The 25,734-nt window shown below is 47.5% G+C and overlaps 1 pseudogene; it reads right to left on the bottom strand.

Annotated features, from left to right (window-relative positions):
• Positions 1–23,652: 23,652 nt before the first annotated feature.
• Positions 23,653–25,734, bottom strand: part of LOC131292288 (large subunit ribosomal RNA) — an 8,177-nt pseudogene continuing 6,095 nt past the window's right edge.

Here is a 25,734-nt window from a genome sequence, read left to right as displayed (position 1 = left end):
TCACACACTAGCCATACTGAAGTCATCACTTGGTTGAAGCGCTGAACTACGGCGGGGTAATCGTTTACAGGTTATAATCATATAGCTGCATGCTCATTAGTAGATAATGGAATATTGTATGGCAATATGAGCATGCCCAAGTGATGACTTTGTTTCAAGCTCAACAGGTAGGGTATTGAGTCCTCTTCCACATAGGGCAAGCTAGAATGAACTATCTTACCCAGGACCGCCGGAGCAGCGTGGACCAGTGGAGGACTCTATACTTTATACTTCACACCACAGTATTGAGTACGACTTGCATAAAGCCCCTAATGAGAACCACGAGGGCTCTCTCAATGTAGAACCACGAGGGCTCTAGTACCGATTCTCTCGGTACGGCTTGGTCCGTGTTCCTTTATGCTTGTACTCTAAGTATTAAGTATTGTGTCCTCTTCCACATAGGGCAAGCTAGAACTAACTATCTTACCCAGGACCGCCGAAGCAGTGTGGACCAGGGGAGGACTATACTTTATACTTCACACACTAGCCATACTGAAGTCATCACTTGGTGGGGGTGAACTACGGCGGTATCTATCGTTTTGGTTCGGTCTATATAGGGTCGCTTGCATGCTCATTCGAATATAATGTAATTGTGTATGGCAATATGAGCATGCCCAAGTGATGACTTTGTTTCAAGCTCAACAGGTAGGGTATTGAGTCCTCTTCCACATAGGGCAAGCTAGAATGAACTATCTTACCCAGGACCGCCGGAGCAGCGTGGACCAGTGGAGGACTCTATACTTTATACTTCACACCACAGTATTGAGTACTTCTTGCATAAAGCCCCTAATGAGAACCACGAGGGCTCTCTCAATGTAGAACCACAAGGGCTCTAGTACCGATTCTCTCGGTACGGCTTGGTCCGTGTTCCTTTATGCTTGTACTCTTAGAAAGTCTCAACCCGGAGGTCTTGACTTTGATTGTCATAGTTGGACTACGACGGGGCATCCGACCATTGCTGATCGAACACCCCTGATTCACCATCTTTCGGGTAGGCGGTACGCGTACCTCCGGACGCGGAAGTCTCAACCCGGAGGTCTTGACTTTGATTGTCATAGTTGGACTACGACGGGGCATCCGACCATTGCTGATCGAACACCCCTGATTCATCATCTTTCGGGTAGGCGGTGCGCGCACCTCCGACGCGGAAGTCTCAACCCGGAGGTCTTGACTTTGTATTGTCATAGTTGGACTACGACGGGGTATCCGACTCATCGAATACCCCAGAAGCACACCATCTTTCGGGTAGGCGGTACGCGTACCTCCGGACGCGGAAAGTCTCAACCCGGAGGTCTTGACTTTGGTTGTCATAGTTGGACTATGACGGGGCATCCGACCATTGCTGATCGAACACCCCTGTTACACCATCTTTCGGATAGGCGGTGCGCGACACCACCGACGCGGAAAGTCTCAACCCGGAGGTCTTGACTTTGTATTGTTGGATAGTCCTCTTCCACTATAGGGCAAGCTGGAAATATTCCATTTTACCCAGGACTGCCGAGGCAGCGTGGACCAGGGGAGAACTTCACGGAATCTTCAGGCATCCATGATTGCCATAGTGCGTAAGCCGCCGCTGTGTGCGTCAACTCGTTCCCCGTGAGGAGGAGTCTAGCCGCCGCTAAAAGACGAAGCATTAAGTGTCCTCATTCCACTATAGGGCAAGCTAGAATGAACTATCTTACCCAGGACCGCCGAAGCAGCGTGGACCAGGCAAAGACTATACTTTATACTTCACACCACAGTATTGAGTACGACTTGCATAAAGCCCCTAATGAGAACCACGAGGGCTCTCTCAATGTAGAACCACGAGGGCTCTAGTACCGATTCTCTCGGTACGGCTTGGTCCGTGTTCCTTTATGCTTGTACTCTAAGTATTAAGTATTGTGTCCTCTTCCACATAGGGCAAGCTAGAACTAACTATCTTACCCAGGACCGCCGAAGCAGTGTGGACCAGGGGAGGACTATACTTTATACTTCACACACTAGCCATACTGAAGTCATCACTTGGTGGGGGTGAACTACGGCGGTATCTATCGTTTTGGTTCGGTCTATATAGGGTCGCTTGCATGCTCATTCGAATATAATGTAATTGTGTATGGCAATATGAGCATGCCCAAGTGATGACTTTGTTTCAAGCTCAACAGGTAGGGTATTGAGTCCTCTTCCACATAGGGCAAGCTAGAATGAACTATCTTACCCAGGACCGCCGGAGCAGCGTGGACCAGTGGAGGACTCTATACTTTATACTTCACACCACAGTATTGAGTACTTCTTGCATAAAGCCCCTAATGAGAACCACGAGGGCTCTCTCAATGTAGAACCACAAGGGCTCTAGTACCGATTCTCTCGGTACGGCTTGGTCCGTGTTCCTTTATGCTTGTACTCTTAGAAAGTCTCAACCCGGAGGTCTTGACTTTGATTGTCATAGTTGGACTACGACGGGGCATCCGACCATTGCTGATCGAACACCCCTGATTCACCATCTTTCGGGTAGGCGGTACGCGTACCTCCGGACGCGGAAGTCTCAACCCGGAGGTCTTGACTTTGATTGTCATAGTTGGACTACGACGGGGCATCCGACCATTGCTGATCGAACACCCCTGATTCATCATCTTTCGGGTAGGCGGTGCGCGCACCTCCGACGCGGAAGTCTCAACCCGGAGGTCTTGACTTTGTATTGTCATAGTTGGACTACGACGGGGTATCCGACTCATCGAATACCCCAGAAGCACACCATCTTTCGGGTAGGCGGTACGCGTACCTCCGGACGCGGAAAGTCTCAACCCGGAGGTCTTGACTTTGGTTGTCATAGTTGGACTATGACGGGGCATCCGACCATTGCTGATCGAACACCCCTGTTACACCATCTTTCGGATAGGCGGTGCGCGACACCACCGACGCGGAAAGTCTCAACCCGGAGGTCTTGACTTTGTATTGTTGGATAGTCCTCTTCCACTATAGGGCAAGCTGGAAATATTCCATTTTACCCAGGACTGCCGAGGCAGCGTGGACCAGGGGAGAACTTCACGGAATCTTCAGGCATCCATGATTGCCATAGTGCGTAAGCCGCCGCTGTGTGCGTCAACTCGTTCCCCGTGAGGAGGAGTCTAGCCGCCGCTAAAAGACGAAGCATTAAGTGTCCTCATTCCACTATAGGGCAAGCTAGAATGAACTATCTTACCCAGGACCGCCGAAGCAGCGTGGACCAGGCGAAGACTATACTTTATACTTCACACCACAGTATTGAGTACGACTTGCATAAAGCCCCTAATGAGAACCACGAGGGCTCTCTCAATGTAGAACCACGAGGGCTCTAGTACCGATTCTCTCGGTACGGCTTGGTCCGTGTTCCTTTATGCTTGTACTCGCGGAAAGTCTCAACCCGGAGGTCTTGACTTTGATTGTCATAGTTGGACTACGACGGGGCATCCGACCATTGCTGACCGAACACCCCTGATTCATCATCTTTCGGATAGGAGGTGCGCCCACCTCCGACGCGGAAGTCTCAACCCGGAGGTTCGGACTTAGAGTTTTTCCCATTTAAAAGTTTTTCTCTTAGCCATACTGAAGTCATCACTTGGTGAACGATTGAACTAGGGCGGGTTAATCGTTTATAGGTATCATGTGGTTTGCATGCTCTCTTAGGTTAAGGTCATGTGGTTGGCTATCGAGCATGCCCAAGTGATGACTTTGTTCCACGCTTGCTTGATTTCTTCATGATTCCCTGTTATATAGTGTAATCATTCGAGAACAGGGAATCTTTGGTTTTGCTCAACAGGTATTGGATGTCAACTTGGTATCTAGATCGCATTAAGTCTCAACCCTTAGGTTCGGACTTGTATAGTGACATCTTGTTACGGTCTTGAGTCTCAACCCGCAGGTTCGGACTACTTAGTGTTTGATCGAATATAATATGGCAACTTGTGCCTAAGTCTCAACCCGCAGGTTCGGACTTCTGTTTATTTGGCCAATGTATGTATAAGGCAACTTGTGCCTAAGTCTCAACCCGCAAGTTCGGACTTGTGTATTTGTTCGAAGTCATGTATAAGGCAACGTGTGCCTAAGTCTCAACTCGCAGGTTCGGACTTGTTAGTGTTTCGTCAACTTTCATATGGCAACTTGTGCCTAAGTCTCAACCCGCAGGTTCGGACTTGTGTATTTGTTCGAAGTCATGTATAAGGCAACTTGTGCCTAAGTCTCAACCCGCAGGTTCGGACTTGTGTATTTGTTCGAAGTCATGTATAAGGCAACGTGTGCCTAAGTCTCAACCCGCAGGTTCGGACTTCTATAGTGTTTCGTCAATTATCATATGGCAACTTGTGCCTGAGTCTCAACCCGCAGGTTCGGACTTCTATAGTGTTTCGTCAATTATCGTATGGCAACTTGTGCCGAAGTCTCAACCCGCAGGTTCGGACTTCTGGAAGGATCACTTGGCCACTAATGATCCTTCCGCAGGTTCACCTACGGAAACCTTGTTACGACTTTTACTTCCTCTAAATCATCAAGTTCGGTCAACTTCGATAAAGCAGACGCGGTTCACGAGGATCCAGCGAACGATCATCTCCAAAGACCTCACTAAATAATCCATCGGTAGTAGCGACGGGCGGTGTGTACAAAGGGCAGGGACGTATTCAACGCTGGCTGATGACCAGCACTTACTAGAAGTTCCGAGTTCATATGGACCATTGCAATCCATAATCCCTACTAAGTGAGTATTTGAGTGATTTCCCGTTCCTCTCGGAATAGGAGACACGCTGCTACCCACATTGTAGCACGCGTGTAGCCCAGAACATCTAAGGGCATCACGGACCTGTTATCGCTCGATCTCATTTTGCTAAACACAAATTGTCCTGCTAAGCAGCGTACCGTAAGTGCACTTGCGCACACGAACAGCGAAGGTGTCAGGTCATACTCCACCGAAAGGTCCTAACCCGTTCCAATCGGCATCGACGCATTAACGCTGACTGCGTTCTAGTTAGCATATGTGAGTCACGTTCGTTATCGGAATTAACCAGACAAATCAATCCACGAACTAAGAACGGCCATGCACCACTACCCTTAAATTTGAGAAAGAGCTATTAATCTGTCTCACCTCCATAAGTTCGGACCTGGTAAGTTTTCCCGTGTTGAGTCAAATTGAACCGCAAGCTCCATTTCATTGTGGTGCCCTTCCGTCAATTCCTTTAAGTTTCAACTTTGCAACCATACTTCCCCCGGAACCTGACTTTGGTTTCCCGGAAGCTACTGAGAGCACCTGGTTGTAGCGTCTCCCAATTGCTAGTTGGCATCGTTTACGGTTAGAACTAGGGCGGTATCTAATCGCCTTCGATCCTCTAACTTTCGTTCTTGATTAAAGAAAGCATCCTTGACAAATGCCTTCGCTTTAGTTAGTCTTACGACGGTCTACGAATTTCACCTCTCGCGCCGTAATACTAGTGTCCCCAACTACTTCTGTTAATCATTACCTCCGGTCTGAGTACAAACCAATGAAAGATTAGACCAAGGTCGTATTCCATTATTCCATGCAAGATTATTCTAGGGCGTTTGGGCACCCTGCTTTAAGCACTCTAATTTGTTCAAGGTAAACGTGAGCGGTCGAGCTCTATGTTACACTTGCACCCGTTGAAGGGCACACCATGACACAGACTTGGTGCCCTACCACACCATTGAGTCGCAACCAGATTCCGACTTGGCCCACCGACCACGGGTTGACCGGGTCGGCGGAGCCGGACTGTGTTGGACAAGTATCAACTTCGAACGTTTTAACCGCAACAATTTTAATATACGCTAGTGGAGCTGGAATTACCGCGGCTGCTGGCACCAGACTTGCCCTCCACTTGATCCTCGTAGAAGGATTTATGCTCTACTCATTCCAATTATGAAACATCATTAAAGAGTTTCATATTGTTATTTCTCGTCACTACCTCCCCGTCCCGGGATTGGGTAATTTACGCGCCTGCTGCCTTCCTTGGATGTGGTAGCCATTTCTCAGGCTCCCTCTCCGGAATCGAACCCTGATTCCCCGTTACCCGTTGCAACCATGGTAGTCCTCTATACTACCATCCATAGTTGATAGGGCAGATATTTGCGAGATCTGTCGTCGGTGCGAGACCATACGATCAGCATCATTATCCAGACTTCAACTCAATGACACGGAGAACCCGCGATTGGTTTGACTAATAAGTGCACCAGTTCCCGCGAGGGTCCTGGCATGTTGCATGTATTAGCTCTAGATTTTCCACAGTTATCCAAGTAACTAGGTTGATGATCTCGTAAATTATAGCTGTTATACTGAGCCTTATGCGGTTTCACATTAAATCTGTTTGTACTTAGACATGCATGGCTTAACCTTTGAGACGAGCGTATATTACTGGTAGGATCAACCAGAATTCCGACTTTGCGTTCGAATGTTCATTGTCCCATTGCACCCGGAGGAGCAAACACCACGTTCTATATGTTGTCAAGTCCGGTAGCACACGGGAGGCGAGCCCCCGTGCGAACCTCATTGCCCTCGTATCACACACACACCCGATGCACCGGACAGGCACTTGAGCGGCATTCGACTCCGCTAAGCGCTCGTGCGCCCGATTGTGCATGCGCTGACGGGGCCTTCATACCCCTACCACAGCGACCTTATGCCAAACTTCCATGAATACTTAGGTGAGCTGACAAGGGCCTTCATTTCCCTACCATCAACTAAAGGACACGCTAGGCGCGTCCGATCATTGCAACTGCGGGGCTTTCATACCCCAATCACCACAGTACGCAATTCACCAGAGTTTAATCACAACCCCCCCGGACATGGCACACTATTAACTTGCAACAAAACTTAGTGTGTGCCGGGCACATCGGTTCCACAAAATCATTCCCGATGTACCCCAATTGGGGTTGTGAACGCATCCATGGTCCTCTGACACACCCAACCAAGCGTGGATACTACATACCTCAAACACCCAGTACACTAACAGACAAATCAACATATGGTTGCTTTCCCCCAGACATTTGCCAATCACTTGGCACCCGGACGGGAACTCGCTCCTGATTGCGCCATTGCCACCCATTTGCCAAGAGCGAGTTCTGTATGTAGATTTCATTTGGAAAGACAACCGTGTACTGGATATTCTATCCGACGATTACAGATGACGAGTACGAGACTCGACTACACTCACGGATAATACATTTTGGGTCGAGATTGCTTTCGGGGTTTTCGATTGGTCTTGCGCTTGTAAACGTATAACTTTGACTTGTGGTAACCTCGGTATGTTAGTCGATCACGTGGTTGTGAACTGGGTACGGGTGGGCAATCTGTTCACTTGCACTCTGGGTAGGAATATGGTGAGCGCTATAGGTTAAAGATCATGGTATGGTTCCATCGTGATGACTTTCGCTAGATAGTAGGATGTTTGGATAGTTATAACGTTTTTGGCCATTTGTTCATAGTGTTCGGTTCATTGAGGAATTCGATTGGTCTTTGCTTCACACACGTGGTCGATCACTTGGATGTGAACTAGGGTGAGATTAAGGTGTTCACTAGTGCTCTTCGGTTTTGGATCAGTAATGAGCACTTGATTGGTTTCGCATAATATGTATCCATAGTGATGACTCTTTCCAGCTTAAGATTTCGTTACCAGTTTCGAATCCTCCCCACGTTCGCTTTTACTTGGTTAGGTTTTCGAGTGTAGATTTGAAAGCAATCTCATGTATGTATCCCATCTGATATAAGCCACTGACAGTTCATGTCACCTCGTTCAACTCTCGCTGGGTCACAGAAGTATGTTACTGCGCCCATTATCCCTACTCGGATAGGTTCGGTTCGTTCGTTTTATACTACGGTGAGTAAACTCAATTTGTGCATCGCATAGCCATGGAAAGCAAGCTTTCGCGGGCCTCTTCGACTGTTTTGATACGAGCTGTGCCCGTGATGCTTGTCATCCCAGGATACTAGACCCCTTTGGACGACCGCATGACCATCAGAAAGTAAATTCCACGTTCGGTTTATTTGCTACTTCCACCGTTCTAGTACTATGGGGTTGGAACCCCTAACATAAAGTATCTATGTAGAACCACGAGGGCTCTCAATGTAGAACCACAAGGGCTCTAGTACCGATTCTCTCGGTACGCTTGGTCCGTGTTCCTTTATGTTTGTACTCTTGTGTGTATAAAATTCATGTTCGATTTGGGATATTTGCTACTTTCACCTGTGCGCTGTGTATAACTACGGAGAAACTCAATTTGTGCATCGCATAGCCATGGAAAGCAAGCTTTCGCGGGCCTCTTCGACTGTTTTGATACGAGACTGTGCCCGTGATGCTTGTCATCCCAGGATACTAGACCCCTTTGGACGACCGCATGACCAACAGAATGTAAATTCCAGTTCGTTTTTGGATATTTGCTACTGTCACCGTTTGAGTACTATGGGGCTTGAACCCCTAACATAAAGTCTTTGTGTAGAACCACGAGGGCTCTATAGTACCGATTCTCTCGGCACGCTTGGTCCGTGTTCCTTTATGTTCGTACTCTTGTGTGTATAATATTCATGTTCGGTTTGGGATATTTGCTACTTTCACCTGGGTCCCGTTCTTCATACAAGTCTGCCTTGCTAATGTGGTAACTTTATAGTGTAGTTCTGACATCCCAATTTTGGGACTTAGCCGATTTTTCATGAATTTCCATATGACCCATAGGGTCCCTTTCTTCATACAAGCTTGCCTAGGGCGATCGGTCAAAACTTGTCTTACTATTCGATTGGTCTTCGCAGTTTCACCCTAGGCAATTCGCCTAGGTCTGTCTTCTTGAGGAGGCCAAAACCCGAAATAAGGAGGTCCAGCCGACCCTGAAACCTCCCCTGTCTTAACTACACTAACCCGATTTTTCAGGGTCCTCAGCGCCATACAACTTTGCCTAGGTCACTTATACTCTTGACTTAGGCCATCTGACTTGGTCCGTGTTTCTTCCTAGGGTTCACCTAGGTACTTTGCCTTGCTTGATGTGGTAACTTTTTAGTGTAGTTCTGACATCCCAATTTTGGGACTTAGCCGATTTTTCATGAATTTCCATATGACCCTAAGGGTCCCTTTCTTCATACAAGCTTGCCTAGGGCGATCGGTCAAAACTTGTCTTACTATTCGATTGGTCTTCGCAGTTTCACCCTAGGCAATTCGCCTAGGTCTGTCTTCTTGAGGAGGCCAAAACCCGAAATAAGGAGGTCCAGCCGACCCTGAAACCTCCCCTGTCTTAACTACACTAACCCGATTTTTCAGGGTCCTCAGCGCCATACAACTTTGCCTAGGTCACTTATACTCTTGACTTAGGCCATCTGACTTGGTCCGTGTTTCTTCCTAGGGTTCACCTAGGTACTTTGCCTTGCTTGATGTGGTAACTTTATAGTGTAGTTCTGACATCCCAATTTTGGGACTTAGCCGATTTTTCATGAATTTCCATATGACCCTAAGGGTCCCTTTCTTCATACAAGCTTGCCTAGGGCGATCGGTCAAAACTTGTCTTACTATTCGATTGGTCTTCGCAGTTTCACCCTAGGCAATTCGCCTAGGTCTGTCTTCTTGAGGAGGCCAAAACCCGAAATAAGGAGGTCCAGCCGACCCTGAAACCTCCCCTGTCTTAACTACACTAACCCGATTTTTCAGGGTCCTCAGCGCCATACAACTTTGCCTAGGTCACTTATACTCTTGACTTAGGCCATCTGACTTGGTCCGTGTTTCTTCCTAGGGTTCACCTAGGTACTTTGCCTTGCTTGATGTGGTAACTTTTAAGTGTAGTTCAGACATCCCAATTTTGGGACTTAGCCGATTTTTCATGTATTTCCATATGACCCATAGGGTCCCTTTCTTCATACAAGCTTGCCTAGGGCGATCGGTCAAAACTTGTCTTACTATTCGATTGGTCTTCGCACTTTCACCCTAGGCAGTTTGCCTAGGTGTAGCTTCTTGAGGAGGTCAAAACCCAAAATAAGGAGGTTCAGCCGACCCAAAAACCTCCCCTGTCTAAACTACACTAACCAGATTTTTCAGGGTCCTCACCGTCATACAACTTTGCCTAGGTCACTTGCACTCTTGACTTAGGCCATCTGACTTGGTCCGTGTTTCTTCCTAGGGTTCACCTAGGTACTTTGCCTTGCTTGATGTGGTAACTTTTTAGTGTAGTTCAGACATCCCAATTTTGGGACTTAGCCGATTTTTCATGTATTTCCATATGACCCTTAGGGTCCCTTTCTTCATACAAGCTTGCCTAGGGCGATCGGTCAAAACTTGTCTTACTATTCGATTGGTCTTCGCACTTTCACCCTAGGCAGTTTGCCTAGGTGTAGCTTCTTGATGAGGCCAAAACCCAAAATAAGGGGGTTCGGCCGACCTAAAAACCTACCCTGTCTAAACTACACTAACCAGATTTTTCAGGGTCCTCAGCGCCATACAACTTTGCCTAGGTCACTTGTTCTCTTGACTTAGGCCATCTGACTTGGTCCGTGTTTCTTCCTAGGGTTCACCTAGGTACTTTGCCTTGCTTGGTGTGGTAACTTTTTAGTGTAGTTCTGACATCCTCATTTTGGGACTTAGCCGATTTTTCGTAAAATGCCATATGACCCATATGGGTCCTTTCCTTCATATAAGTTTGCCTTGCTTGGTGTGGTAACATTTGAGTGTAGTTCTGACATCATCATTTTCGGACTTAGCCGATTTTTCGTAAAATACCATATGACCCATATGGGTCCTTTCCTTCATATAAGTTTGCCTTGCTTGGTGTGGTAACATTTGAGTGTAGTTCTGACATCCCCATTTTGGGACTTAGCCGATTTTTCGTAAAATACCATATGACCCATCAGGGTCCTTTGCTTCATATAAGTTTGCCTTGCTTGGTGTGGTAACATTTGAGTGTAGTTCTGACATCCCCATTTTGGGACTTAGCCGATTTTTCGTAAAATACCATATGACCCATCAGGGTCCTTTGCTTCATATAAGTTTGCCTTGCTTGGTGTGGTAACATTTGAGTGTAGTTCTGACATCCTCATTTTGGGACTTAGCCGATTTTTCGTAAAATACCATATGACCCATCAGGGTCCTTTGCTTCATATAAGTTTGCCTAGCTTGGTGTGGTAACATATGAGTGTAGTTCTGACATCCCCATTTTGGGACTTAGCCGATTTTTCGTAAAATACCATATGACCCATCAGGGTCCTTTGCTTCATATAAGTTTGCCTTGCTTGGTGTGGTAACATATGAGTGTAGTTCTGACATCCCCATTTTGGGACTTAGCCGATTTTTCGTAAAATACCATATGACCCATCAGGGTCCTTTGCTTCATATAAGTTTGCCTTGCTTGGTGTGGTAACATTTGAGTGTAGTTCAGACATCCCCATTTTGGGACTTAGCCGATTTTTCGTAAAATACCATATGACCCATCAGGGTCCTTGCCTTCATATAAGTTTGCCTTGCTTGATGTGGTAACATTTGAGTGTAGTTCAGACATCCCCATTTTGGGACTTAGCCGATTTTTCGTAAAATACCATATGACCCATCAGGGTCCTTTGCTTCATATAAGTTTGCCTTGCTTGGTGTGGTAACTTGTTAGTGTAGTTCTGACATCCCCATTTTGGGACTTAGCCGATTTTTCGTAAAATACCATTTGACCCATCAGGGTCTTTTGCTTCATATAAGTTTGCCTTGCTTGGTGTGATAACATTTGAGTGTAGTTCTGACATCCCCATTTTGGGACTTAGCCGATTTTTCGTAAAATACCATTTGACCCATCAGGGTCTTTTGCTTCATATAAGTTTGCCTTCCTTGGTGTGGTAACATATGAGTGTAGTTCAGACATCCCCATTTTGGGACTTAGCCGATTTTTCGTAAAATACCATATGACCCATCAGGGTCCTTGCCTTCATATAAGTTTGCCTTGCTTGGTGTGGTAACTTGTTAGTGTAGTTCTGACATCCCCATTTTGGGACTTAGCCGATTTTTCGTAAAATACCATTTGACCCATCAGGGTCTTTTGCTTCATATAAGTTTGCCTTGCTTGGTGTGGTAACATATGAGTGTAGTTCAGACATCCCCATTTTGGGACTTAGCCGATTTTTCGTAAAATACCATATGACCCATCAGGGTCCTTGCCTTCATATAAGTTTGCCTTGCTTGGTGTGGTAACATTTGAGTGTAGTTCTGACATCCCCATTTTGGGACTTAGCCGATTTTTCGTAAAATACCATATGACCCATCAGGGTCCTTGCCTTCATATAAGTTTGCCTTGCTTGGTGTGGTAACATTTGAGTGTAGTTCTGACATCCCCATTTTGGGACTTAGCCGATTTTTCGTAAAATACCATATGACCCATCAGGGTCCTTTGCTTCATATAAGTTTGCCTTGCTTGGTGTGGTAACATTTGAGTGTAGTTTCGACATCCCCATTTTGGGACTTAGCCGATTTTTCGTAAATTACCATATGACCCATCAGGGTCCTTTGCTTCATATAAGTTTGCCTTGCTTGGTGTGGTAACATTTGAGTGTAGTTCTGACATCCCCATTTTGGGACTTAGCCGATTTTTCGTAAAATACCATATGACCCATCAGGGTCCTTGCCTTCATATAAGTTTGCCTTGCTTGGTGTGGTAACATTTGAGTGTAGTTCTGACATCCCCATTTTGGGACTTAGCCGATTTTTCGATCAATACCATATGACCCATCAGGGTCCTTTGCTTCATATAAGTTTGCCTTGCTTGGTGTGGTAACATTTGAGTGTAGTTCTGACATCATCATTTTGGGACTTAGCCGATTTTTCGTAAAATACCATATGACCCATCAGGGTCCTTGCCTTCATATAAGTTTGCCTTGCTTGGTGTGGTAACATTTTAGTGTAGTTCTGACATCACCATTTTGGGACTTAGCCGATTTTTCGTAAAATACCATATGACCCATCAGGGTCCTTTGCTTCATATAAGTTTGCCTTGCTTGGTGTGGTAACACATGAGTGTAGTTCTGACATCCCCATTTTGGGACTTAGCCGATTTTTCGACCAATACCATATGACCCATCAGGGTCCTTTGCTTCATATAAGTTTGCCTTGCTTGGTGTGGTAACATTTGAGTGTAGTTCTGACATCCCCATTTTGGGACTTAGCCGATTTTTCGATCCATCCTATATGACCCATCAGGGTCCTTTTTCTTCATATAAGTTTCCCAAGACTTAGTGCTTTTTACCTTTGGACACCAATATCACCCTTACGGGTTTCTTTGATCTTCTCACTTTGTATTGACCAAATGTAGGTCTTGCCATGCCAAACATATAATTGTTCTACACCAAGTCTCTATCTCGTACCGCCAGCTCGGTACATTCGATCAACCTGCCCTTAAGGCACCCGGGACTTAGCCATTTTTTCACATTTTTCATGATTTTGAGGCAACTTTTCTCGACTTTGTCACCTTATATCACCAAGATCCTTTCCCTTTAGCGCTTCACTCTGTTCGTATGATATTTAGCGCTGACTATCACCTTTCTATCGCTGACCTCAACTTCTTATTCGGTGCCATAGAGCCAGAGATATTTGGTGTATGCTGTTATAAGGGAAGTTTGTCACTTTTTCAAAGGCCCACTTTGGGACGCCCATATCTCACCTTCAGGTATCTTCGATCTTCTTGTCGTCTATGGACGAAACTTAGGCCTTGTCTTGGCCAACTTATAAATGTTCTACGGCCAAGCCGTATCTCTTACCGCCAGCCCGGTATTCATGGACTTAGTTGGATTTTCGCCTCTCGTGGTAACAATTTCAGACTTTGACTCACAATAACACCCAAACGGTCACATGCTAGCGCTTTGCTTGGAAGGAATTATAGTTAGCGCTACCTTTTCTCTTTCCATCGATACCTTGTTCGTTCCATTCCATGCCATACAGCCGAAGTTATGATGTTTCCCGTTTTCCATATCATGTGGAGCTTATGCTCTGGGAAAACCATCTAACACCTGTACCACCCTTTTAGGTACCACCGATCTCGAGACTATGTTCGGGCCAAATATAGGTTATAACATGCCCAACTTATAATTGTTCTACACCAAGTCTCTATCTCTTACCGCCTGCTCGGTATTTTACTCGTAAGTCCAAATTTCACAACTTGTACTTTTTGGCCCAATGTACTCGAGTTTCAATTTTGGTAACATTTTTCGACTTTGACGCTTAATAACTTCCAAATCATGCTAGTTAGCGCTTTGCTTTCTTCTAGTCGTATCTAGCGCTGGGTGTTACCTTTCCAAAACATATCCTAGCTCTACAATCCATGCCATACAGCCGGAGCTATACGGTGCACAAGTCAAATCCATTTTAGCCATGTTTCATTTTTGCTAATTTTTGACCACTCGTATCACCCTTCCAGAGTGGTCCGATCTTCTCGCTTTCTATGGACGACTTTTAGGTCTCGTAGAGGCAAACTTATAAGTATTCTACGTCAACCCGCTATCTCTTACCGCTTGCTCGGTATTCTTGGTCTTGTGTGATTTTTGGCCATTTTGGTATTATTTTTCCACTTTGTCGCTTAATAACTCCGTTTTGCTCAACACTTAGCGCTTCGGTTGTTTGGGATTATAGTTAGCGCTCGGTTCGACCTTTCCAACACTGATCTAAGCTTGTCGATCCGTTCCATACAGCCTGAGTTATTCGCGATACCGTGTTTCAATCCATTTCTCAAGTCTCGTTTTGGTCCAACTTTGAACCAGCCATATCACCCTGATGGGTACCTCCGATCTTCTCGCTCTATATTGGCCAAAGTTAGGTCTTGTGGTAACGTACTTATGATTGTTCTACGCCGTGTTCGTAGCTCTTATCGTTCGCCCGCTATTTTCGATCATAAGGTGAATTTTCGCCTCTAAACCACCATTTTTCACCTTTGCCCTCTAATATGACCGACTTGCTCAACACCTAGCGCTTCGCTTGGTAGGACACATAGCTAGCGCTCGTCAAGACCTTTCCAACGCATATCCAAGCTTTCCGATCCGAGCCATACAGCCTGAGCTATAGGCGATACCGTTTTTCCCATTTTCTTGGTCACACGCACTTTAGGGTACCCCTTTTTGCCTTTGACCCTTAATACCTCCTCCGGGTCACTAGTAGGCGCTCAGCTTGGTAGGAAACATAGCTAGAGCAGGCCTTCACCTTTCCAAAACTGCCGAAAGTGTACCGATCCGACATCTAGAACCAAAGTTATGGTCATTCCCATCATGCTCTACTTTCATGGTCAACCTCCACCAAGCACACCTAGGTTGGACCAACTTTCACCAACTCATCTCGAACCCCAAATTTGCTTCGACCTACTAGGTTTCCCTAGTAAAGTGGTCAAAACATCCATTACAACACGACTGGTCTTTCTGGTGGTCGACCTAGGCGACTTTGTTCGACGACCACCACCCCATGGAACTAAAAGACGTCCCTTGATACGGACCACCGATACATTTTCCGGCCTGTCTAAACTACACTCATCGAAATTTTTTTGGGTCCCCACCGTCATACAAGTTTCCCTAGGTCAAGTTTTTCTTCCGGATCGGCCGCGGACCTCACTTTTCATTATCTAGGGAGGCCATAGGGCCCCAAAAGGGGTTTTTTAAAATTTTCGACACTTTCGACTTTGGTCGGATTTTTTCCGATTTTGGTCCGACCTAGGGACTTGGTGGTCCAAGGAGCCTCGGGACCAAACTTTTTTCTCAGGGGTCCCTACCTCCATACAACTTTGCCTAGGTCAATTTTTTGTTCCAAATCGACCGCGGATTTCACTTTTCAATATCTGGGGCTCGTGTAGAGTCCGAATATGAGGTTTTCTCATTTTTCGACATTTTCGACTTTTTTCGACTTTTTTCGGGTTTTTCGACCTAGGGGTCCGCCGAACAAATTTTGGGTCAAAAATTTTTATTGAACTAGTCGAAAGTACGCAAAAAGATAAGACTTTTTGCCGAAGACACCATGCCCCGGAACCGACTCCTTCCCCTTCAAAATTGGGGACAAACGTGATTTTTGAAACTTTTCCTTAGGGAGCCCAAGACTTAGAAAATTTTCAAATTCTCGATTTTTCGATTGCGAGCTAGCGCTTTGCGGTCTTCGGCAATGTTGTAGATCTCGACGAGATAAGACTTTTTGGTCAAGGGACATTTTGCCCTCCGACCCCTCCTTCCCCCCGCAAATCGCCCACCAAAGTGCAATTTTTGCATTTTCACCTCTTTGCACGCACTGTTCGGCCCAAATGGCCACTTTCTATGGGTCTGAGCGCTTTGCAGTCTTCGGCAAACTTTTAGAGCGTACCAAGCCCTAATTATAATTGTTCTACACCACCTTCGTACCTCTTCATCCCTGGCCGCTATTCGCGTACCAAGGTAATTTTTGTTCATTTTGTCAACATTTTTCCTCTTTGACTGCCTTTATTGGCCTTGCCATGAACCGATAGCGCTTCGCTGTGTTCTAACGTAAGTTAGTACTACTCTTTACCTTTCCAAATCATATCTTAGGTTGCCATTTGCTTGCGTACAGCCGGAGCTATGAGCGATACCGTAAAAAGTACCGAAACTTGGAAAAATCCTTTGATCGCCCATATCCCCCCTTTGGGGGCCAGATATCGAAAAAAGTTCTGATTCAAAAAGTTGCGCATTAACGTGTTCTAGTTATGCCTAGAACATTTCACTTCGCTAGCTGGCCTGCAACTTAGCCGTAATTGGGATTTTAGGGTGTTCTTGGAGGGCCCATTTCCTGCGACTTGGTATCTTTTGGGCCCAATGTTTCTCTGATATCTCCACGAGTTTTCCAGATAGCCTTTTCAAACTTTAAGGGTGCCTAGAACACCTCAAGACCTTTCCAACGCTATGCCGTTTGCCTCGCTCGGACATCTACAGCCAAAGTTATTCGAGGTACACGGTACCTTACCCTGTTTTCTCAGTACTTGGTCGAAAATTTCGATCAGCCATATGACCGACTTGGACAACCCTGAGCGGGTTGGCCCCATATAACTAAACTTTCGTCTCGTGGAGGCAAACTTATAAATATTCCAAGTCAACTCGCTATCTCGTACCGCCTTGACGGTATACTTGGTCCAAAGGCCATTTCCAGCGACTTGGTCGCAATTTCGCTCTAAGTTTCGCTAATACCTTCGTCCGTGGACATGGTGATTTTTTGTTCGTATTTTTCCTTGATAGTCCCACTCAAGACTATTCCATACCAGAGCCAAGCGTCCCGCTAAGTGCCATACAGCCTGAGCAGTAATTCATGAAAGGTACCTCTACCAGTTTTTGCCATACTTGGGTACAAACTTTGGATCGCCCATATCTCCACTTTGGAGGCCAGCCAGCACCTTGGCCTCATATACTTTTTTGTTGGTCATACCATGCACCAAATATAATTGTTCTACGCCAACTTGCTATCTCTTCTCCAACTTGCCGTTATTCTTGGTCCAAGTCCCATTTCATTCGTTTTTGGACCCATTTTGCTATATGTTTCACTAATAGCTTCGGCCATGGACAAGCTGATTTTCTATTTGTATTTTTCCTTGATAGTCCCACTCAAGACCATTCCAAAACACACCGCAGCTTGTCGCTCGGTGGCAAACTGACCGAGTTATAATTCATGAAAGGTACCTCAACTTGGTACACCACGTGGTCGGCCCAAACCATAAACCGACCAAACGACCGACTTGGAGCACCCTGACCGGGTTGCCCCCATATAATGAAAGTTGCGTCTTTACACGCCCAACTTATGAATATTCTACGCCAAGTCGCTATCTCTTACCGGTAAGCCGGTATTCACCTTCCAAGGGGGATTTTGGTCAAGTGCCATTTCCTGCGACTTGGTCCCCGAATTGGACCATCATCACCTAATATCTCCGTGGTCTTTCAACTCAGCCTCATGAAACTTTCAGGGTAGATAGGTCTCCCCAAGACCTTTCCAACGGTGAGCCGTTTGCCTCGCTCGGCCATCTACAGCCGAAGTTATTAATGGTACTTGGTACCTTACCCTGTTTTTTCCATACTTGTTCGTACTTGGGTACAAACTTTGGATCGCCCATATCTCCACTTTGGAGGCCAGCCAGCACCTTGGCCCCATATACTTTTTTGTTGGTGATACCATGCACCAAATATAATTGTTCTACGCAAGCTTGCTATCTCTTCTCCAACTTGCGGTTATTTTTGACTCAAGTCCCATTTCCATAGTTTTTGGTACCAATTTGCTCTATGTTTCGCTAATAGCTTCGCCCAAGGACTTTGTGATTTTTTGTTCGCATTTTTCCTAAATAGTCCCACTCATGACTATTCCAAATCACACCTTAGCTCGTCGCTCAGTGCCATACAGCCAGAGTTAAAATTCATGAAAGGTACCTCACCTTGGTACACCACATGGTCGGTCCAAACCATCAACCAACCATATGACCGACTTCGAGTCGAGCTAGCGGCTAGGCTCAATATAATGAAATGCGTGTCTTGATGCAGGCTACTGACGGTCTGAACAATGTAGCTCGCTAGCTCGTCTTTAAACTTGTGTTTTGGTCGAATATTGGGTGTTCATGTACCACTTCGGGTAACATGGACTTTGGTGCAACTTTACCACTTGTGCACTTAATAACTTCCCGGTCATTCAAGTCTTTGCCTTCATACTTTCAGGGTAGTTAGGTCTCGTCGAGACCTTTCCATACATATGCCAAACTCATCGATCGGACATCTATAGCCCGAGTTATTCGCGGTACACCGTATCTTACCCTGTTTTTTCCTCAATTGGGTACAAACCTTGGAACACCCAAATCGCCCCTTTAGAGACTAGCTGGCACGTTGGCCTCATATAATGATAAGTGCACCTCAACTAGGGCTACTGACGGTCTGAACATTTCAACTTGCTAGCTCGGGCCCACACTTGTGTTTTTCTCGAATATATGGTTCAAGTGTGCCACTTTGGGCACTTTTGGACATTTTGTCCCCACACAACTTTCTTGCCTTGGTAGATAGGGTCTTGTGATCTTGGGCAAAAAGATGCACCAAGATAAAGTCTAACTTTCGTTCTTGTACCGCAAAGCGCTATCTCAAACACCCGAGGAGATAGAAAGTGATTATGTTCGGTATATCGGTCTTCCATGGCCTACTATGGTAAACCCCTGCAGGTATGCAACCGAAGGTGCTTGGTACATGTATTTGGTGCAATATCGGTGCAAAGTAGGTGTTTCCTTGATCGGGCTATAACTTTCTTGGTTGATGTTGGATTGCTTTGCGGTCTTCGGGGGATAGTTAGGGAACATGTTGGCCAACATTTCCTTATTCCTCAGCCTGGCCGTACCTCTTACCGTCTAGGCGGTATACATGCTCTAAGTTGGAACTTGTGTTCCTTTGGGTAACTTCTCTGACTTTGACGCTTAATAACTTTCGTTCATATGCAGTCTAAGCTCTGCAACTCTCAGGAAAGCTAGTACTACTCATTTCCTTTCCATATCAGTCTTTGGCTTGTCGATCCGATGTCTACAGCCTTACTTATTCACGTTCCCTGTGAAGGTAGGTTTTTGCCCATTTTCCAGTTCATGTGGTAACATTCCCAGACTTTGCCGGCTTTCTCTTCATGTGGTAACTTGCTTGCTCATGTGGTAACTTGGAAGTGTATTTCTGACAGACCCAATCTGGGACTTAGCCGATTTTTCTCTGCATATTATATGGATCCATCACTAGGCCATCTTGCTTGCTCATGTGGTAACTTGGAAGTGTATTTCTGACAGACCCAATCTGGGACTTAGCCGATTTTTCTCTTCATATCATATGGATCCATCACTAGGCCATCTTGCTTGCTTGTGTGGTAACTTGATAGTGTATGTCTGACAGACCCAATCTGGGACTTAGCCGATTTTTCTCTTCATATCATATGGATCCATCACTAGGCCATCTTGCTTGCTTGTGTGGTAACTTGGAAGTGTATTTCTGACAGACCCAATCTGGGACTTAGCCGATTTTTCTCTTCATATTATATGGATCCTGGACTTAGCCGATTTTTCTCTTCATATCATATGGATCCATCACTAGGCCATCTTGCTTGCTTGTGTGGTAACTTGGAAGTGTATTTCTGACAGACCCAATCTGGGACTTAGCCGATTTTTCTCTTCATATCATATGGATCCATCACTAGGCCATCTTGCTTGCTTGTGTGGTAACTTGGAAGTGTATTTCTGACAGACCCAATCTGGGACTTAGCCGATTTTTCTCTTCATATCATATGGATCCATCACTAGGCCATCTTGCTTGCTTGTGTGGTAACTTGGAAGTGTATTTCTGACAGACCCAATCTGGGACTTAGCCGATTTTTCTCTTCATATTATATGGATCCATCACTAGGCCATCTTGCTTGCTTGTGTGGTAACTTGGAAGTGTATTTCTGACAGACCCAATCTGGGACTTAGCCGATTTTTCTCTTCATATCATATGGATCCATCACTAGGCCATCTTGCTTGCTTGTGTGGTAACTTGGAAGTGTATTTCTGACAGACCCAATCTGGGACTTAGCCGATTTTTCTCTTCATATTATATGGATCCTGGACTTAGCCGATTTTTCTCTTCATATCATATGGATCCATCACTAGACCATCTTGCTTGCTTGTGTGGTAACTTGGAAGTGTATTTCTGACAGACCCAATCTGGGACTTAGCCAATTTTTCTCTTCATGTCATATGGATCCTTCACACGGCCTTCTTGCTTGCTTGTGTGGTAACTTGAAAGTGTATGTCTGACAGACCCAATCTGGGACTTAGCCGATTTTTCTCATCATATTATATGGATCCTGGACTTAGCCGATTTTTAGGTTATTATATATGGATCCTGGACTTAGCCGATTTTTCTCTTCATATAATATGGATCCTGGACTTAGCCGATTATTAGGTTATTATATATGGATCCTGGACTTAGCCGATTTTTCTCTTCATATAATACGGATCCTGGACTTAGCCGATTATTAGGTTATTATATATGGATCCTGGACTTAGCCGATATTTCTCTTCATATAATATGGATCCGGGACTTAGCCGATTTTTCTCTTCAAATAATATGGATCCGGGACTTAGCCAATTTTTCTCTTCATGTGGTAACGTATGCCAATCGCTCACAAGTCATGGGATAAGGGTACTTGTGTTCTTCCATCTTCTAAGTCCCGCACGGGGACATCGTGATCGCCCCAAGTCCGGAATAGCGCCAAGTCAAGCCCCACGGTGGCCGTGCAGGACCTGTTAGCGGCGGCCCCACTGACAGCACTAATCCGGACTTAGAAATTATATCTTTCTAATCGAACACCACACACGCAACACCACCATACCACCATCTCCTTGCAAGTACCTAAGTACCCGCAACTCCATGGTGAAGGCAATGTCACTCCATCACCAACCTCTTTGCACTGCAAGCACTTGCGTACCCACAACACTCCGAAGAAGGCAACGGCGCGCGATGCTCGACTCCACACACCACACCACACCACACCACCGATGGCCAGCCAGCCAGCCAGCCCAACTAAGGGCTAACCCACCAACCAACCACCAATGGCCTAGGCCAGCCGGATCCCACCTTCAAGTCCAAGCACAGCCAAGTGCAAGTACCGCCAAGTGTTCACCAACCGCCCAACACACCACACCACCGATGGCCAGCCAGCCAGCCAGCCCAGCTAAGGGCTAACCAACCAACCAACCACCAATGGCCTAGGCCAGCCGGATCCCACCTTCAAGTCCAAGCACAGCCAAGTGCAAGTACCGCCAAGTGTTCACCAACCAACCATCACACCAGGTCAGCCGGCCGGTACCCACCTTCAAGTGCCATTACCCTCGGGTGCAAGCTCAATCAAGTGTTAACCAACCAACCCGGCCAAGGCAGCCAACAGGCCGGCACCCTACAGCACCGACCCGCCATCACCACCTCAACCGTTGACCATGCAAGTGGCCTCGGACAACAGGTGACACCCGAAGTACATCCGAAGAACGTATATCAAGTGTTTGCTCACCAAGTCCTCAACCAACCCCAAGTACCCGGAGGTACCCAGAGTGTTGGATCCGCCAACCCGTCCCGGCACTCAAAGTCCTTGCGAACCCAAAGTGTTTGCCCGGTAGGGCCATTGTATCACAACGCTTGCTACCATGCAAGTGGCCTCGAACAAGGTGACAGGGGTATCTTCACCAAGTTCTCAACCAACCCCAAGTACCCGGAGGTACCCAGAGTGTTGGGTCCGCCAACCACTACCAGCACTCTAAGTCCTCGCGAACCCAAAGTATTTGCCCGGTAGGGCCATTAGACCACAACGCTTGCTAACCATGCAAGTGGTCTCGGACAACAGGCGATACCCGAAGTACATCCGAAGAGTGTATATCAAGTGTTTGTTCACCAAGTCCTCAACCAACCCCAAGTACCCGGAGGTACCCAGAGTGTTGGGTCCGCCAACCACTACCAGCACTCTAAGTCCTCGCGAACCCAAAGTGTTTGCCCGGTAGGGCCATTAGACCACAACGCTTGCTAACCATGCAAGTGGTCTCGGACAACAGGCGATACCCGAAGTACATCCGGAGAGTGTATATCAAGTGTTTGTTCACCAAGTCCTCAACCAACCCCAAGTACCCGGAGGTACCCAGAGTGTTGGATCCGCCAACCCGTCCCGGCACTCCAAGTCCTTGCGAACCTAAAGTGTTTGCCCGGTAGGGCCATTAGACCACAACGCTTGCTAACCATGCAAGTGGTCTCGGACAACAGGCGATACCCGAAGTACATCCGGAGAGTGTACAACAAGTGTTTGTTCACCAAGTCCTCAACCAACCCCAAGTACCCGGAGGTACCCAGAGTGTTGGATCCGCCAACCCGTCCCGGCACTCCAAGTCCTTGCGAACCCAAAGTGTTTGCCCGGTAGGGCCATTGTATCACAACGCTTGCGACCATGCAAGTGGCCTCGGACAACAGGTGACACCCGAAGTACATCCGAAGAGTGTTCATCAAGTGTTTGTTCACCAAGTCCTCAACCAACCCCAAGTACCCGGAGGTACCCAGAGTGTTGGATCCGCCAACCCGTCCCGGCACTCTAAGTCCTTGCGAACCCAAAGTGTTTGCCCGGTTGGGCCATTAGATCACAACGCTTGCTAACCATGCAAGTGGTCTGGAGTATAGGTGATACTGACATACCACCGAGATGGTACATCTAGTATTGGGTCACCAAAACCAAACCAACCCCAAGTATCAACCCGGCATACTCAGAGTGATGGATCCGCCAACCCGTCCCGGCACTCCAAGTCCTTGACGAACCGAAAGTGTTTGCCCGGTAAGGCCATTAGATCACAACGCTTGCTACCCCACGGCGAGCTAAACATGCAAGTGGTCTTAGGCAACAGGTGACACCCGAAATTCATCCGAAGATGGAATATCAAGTGTTTAATCACCAAGCCAGCATCCAAACACCAAGTACCCCGGGAGGACCCGATGCGTTGCGACCATCTCCAAGTTCTTGACGAACCCGCAGTGAAAGGCGGTAAGGCCTCTGGGCCGCAACGCTCGCATGTGTTAACCCGCAAACACCACTGACCGGTCGGTCCACCGCAAGGGTGGGTCCAACTAGTCCACACACGGTATGCCGCATGTGCCCCCCGGGGGGAGCACACCGCACACAACCACCAAGCATGGGTCGCCTGAAAGGATCGAAATGTACATCTCTCTTCAATGCGTAGCGCCCAGCCTGCAAACCCGTCGTTTTCGGGTGGTCTTAGGAGTCGAAACTATTCTTGGAAGATCGGCAAGCACAACGCCTTTTCCCACTTCAGGTACTTCGGCGAGCGCACTCGCGATAGGCTCAGTTTGAGGGTTTCCAATAAATGGAAAGAGTCTATAGAAGACTCAATCCGGTCTCGTGATGTTATTAGCCATCTAGCTAACGACTCCTATACATATACTACCAGCCTGGTTCGGTTACGACCTTAGAGGCGTTCAGGCATAATCCGACGGACGTAGCGTCATACCAAAGTCCGCTCGGACTAGTATTGAGCCATTGGTCCGTACCTGTGGTTCCTCTCGTACTGCACAGGAATTCCATTGAGATAGTACTTGCACACCAGTAGGGTAAAACTAACCTGTCTCACGACGGTCTAAACCCAGCTCACGTTCCCTTGAAAGGGTGAACAATCCTACGCTTTGTGAATTTTGCTTCGCAATGATAGGAAGAGCCGACATCGAAGGATCAAAAAGCCACGTCGCTATGAACGCTTGGCGGCCACAAGCCAGTTATCCCCTTCCGGTGCGGATCGAAGCAGCACAAGGCCAAGGAGTGCAGCTCGGGCCCCAAGTGCCTTACGTGTTCCGGACAACATCAGACAGGTTCACCGGTTTGCAGCGGAAGTAGCCAGCCGTCATGTTCCCGCTAGCTACGAACACCACTGTTAGAGGGCGTGACGCTGGGTTGAAGATCCTCCAGATCAACTTGGCGCGCAGCAGGGTAGCACAAGACCTCATGCTCCAGACCGCACGGGAGCAAAGGATCGACATTGTGCTGGCGTCGGAGATCTACCGTGTTCCACCCAATAACGGGAACTGGGCGGTGGACTCGACAGCGAAGGCAGCCGTTATTACGACCGGAGCCTTGCCCATACAGCGAGTCTGGGCAAGTAGGGTAGGACTGGTGTCGGTCCAGGTGGCGGGGGTGACCTTCATCTCTTGCTACGCCCCACCAACACCGGGATGGACGGACGAGGACTACCAGCGGCTGCTCGACGAGATCGATATCGAGGCCAGAGCACACCCCCTCGTAGTCTTGGCGGGCGACTTCAATGCCTGGCACGTGCGATGGGGCAGCGCGAGGACGAAGCCGCGTGGTGAGGATCTCGCCGAGGTCGTCGACCAGCTTGACCTGGCGATCTTGAACCGCGGCAGTGTGCCCACGTTCGTCGGCAACGGCAGTGCTACTGAAAGTGTGGTCGACGTGTCCTTCGCCAGTCCGGCCATTGAACCCGGTAACGACTGGCGGGTGCTCGACACTTTCACCAACAGTGACCACAGATACGTGAGATTCAGCGTATCCGCGACACCAGTCAGCAGCGCTTCACCACACCAGCAGAGGCAACCGCAACAACAGCACCAGCATCGCGACCGGCAGCGACAACGCGAGCAGATTGGACCGAGATGGAAGTTGCGCCAATTCCATCCCGAAGCCTTCCAGATCGCGCTCCAGGCTTCCGGGTTTGCCGAAGCGGCTGTATCACCGGCGACTCTCACCGCTGGACTTACTAGAGCCTGCGATGAGGTGATGCAGAGGGCACCGCCAGCGCAGTTTTTGGTGAGACCGGAAATGTACTGGTGGACGCAGGAAATCGGCCTTCTCAGGGAGCAGTGCAAGTCATCTGAGGACGCGATTTTGACTGCCGGAACTGGTGCACAACGAGAGTTGGCCAGAGAACGGCACAGGAGTTGTAAGAAGGAACTCGCCCGCGCCATCAAGGCAAGCAAGGACCGTAGCTTTGATGAGATGATTGCGGAAGCTGAGGACAATGTCTTTGGCACTGCCTATAAGGTGGTAACGTCACGCCTTAAGGGTAGCCGCGTCCCCCCGGAGCGAGATCCTGCGATTCTACAGCACGTCGTGTCGGAACTCTTCCCGGATCATGGCACTTTTGAGTGGCCTGCACCGGATCGGGTCGATTGGGGGCAGACAACGCAGGAGCCAGTGAGGGAGGTATCGGATGAGGAGCTCTTGGCGA

Source organism: Anopheles ziemanni (genome assembly GCF_943734765.1).
Source record: "Anopheles ziemanni chromosome X unlocalized genomic scaffold, idAnoZiCoDA_A2_x.2 X_unloc_44, whole genome shotgun sequence".
Lineage (NCBI taxonomy): Eukaryota > Metazoa > Arthropoda > Insecta > Diptera > Culicidae > Anopheles > Anopheles ziemanni.
Note: the sequence above shows the minus strand (reverse complement) of the source record. Positions and strands in the feature narration are given on the sequence as shown.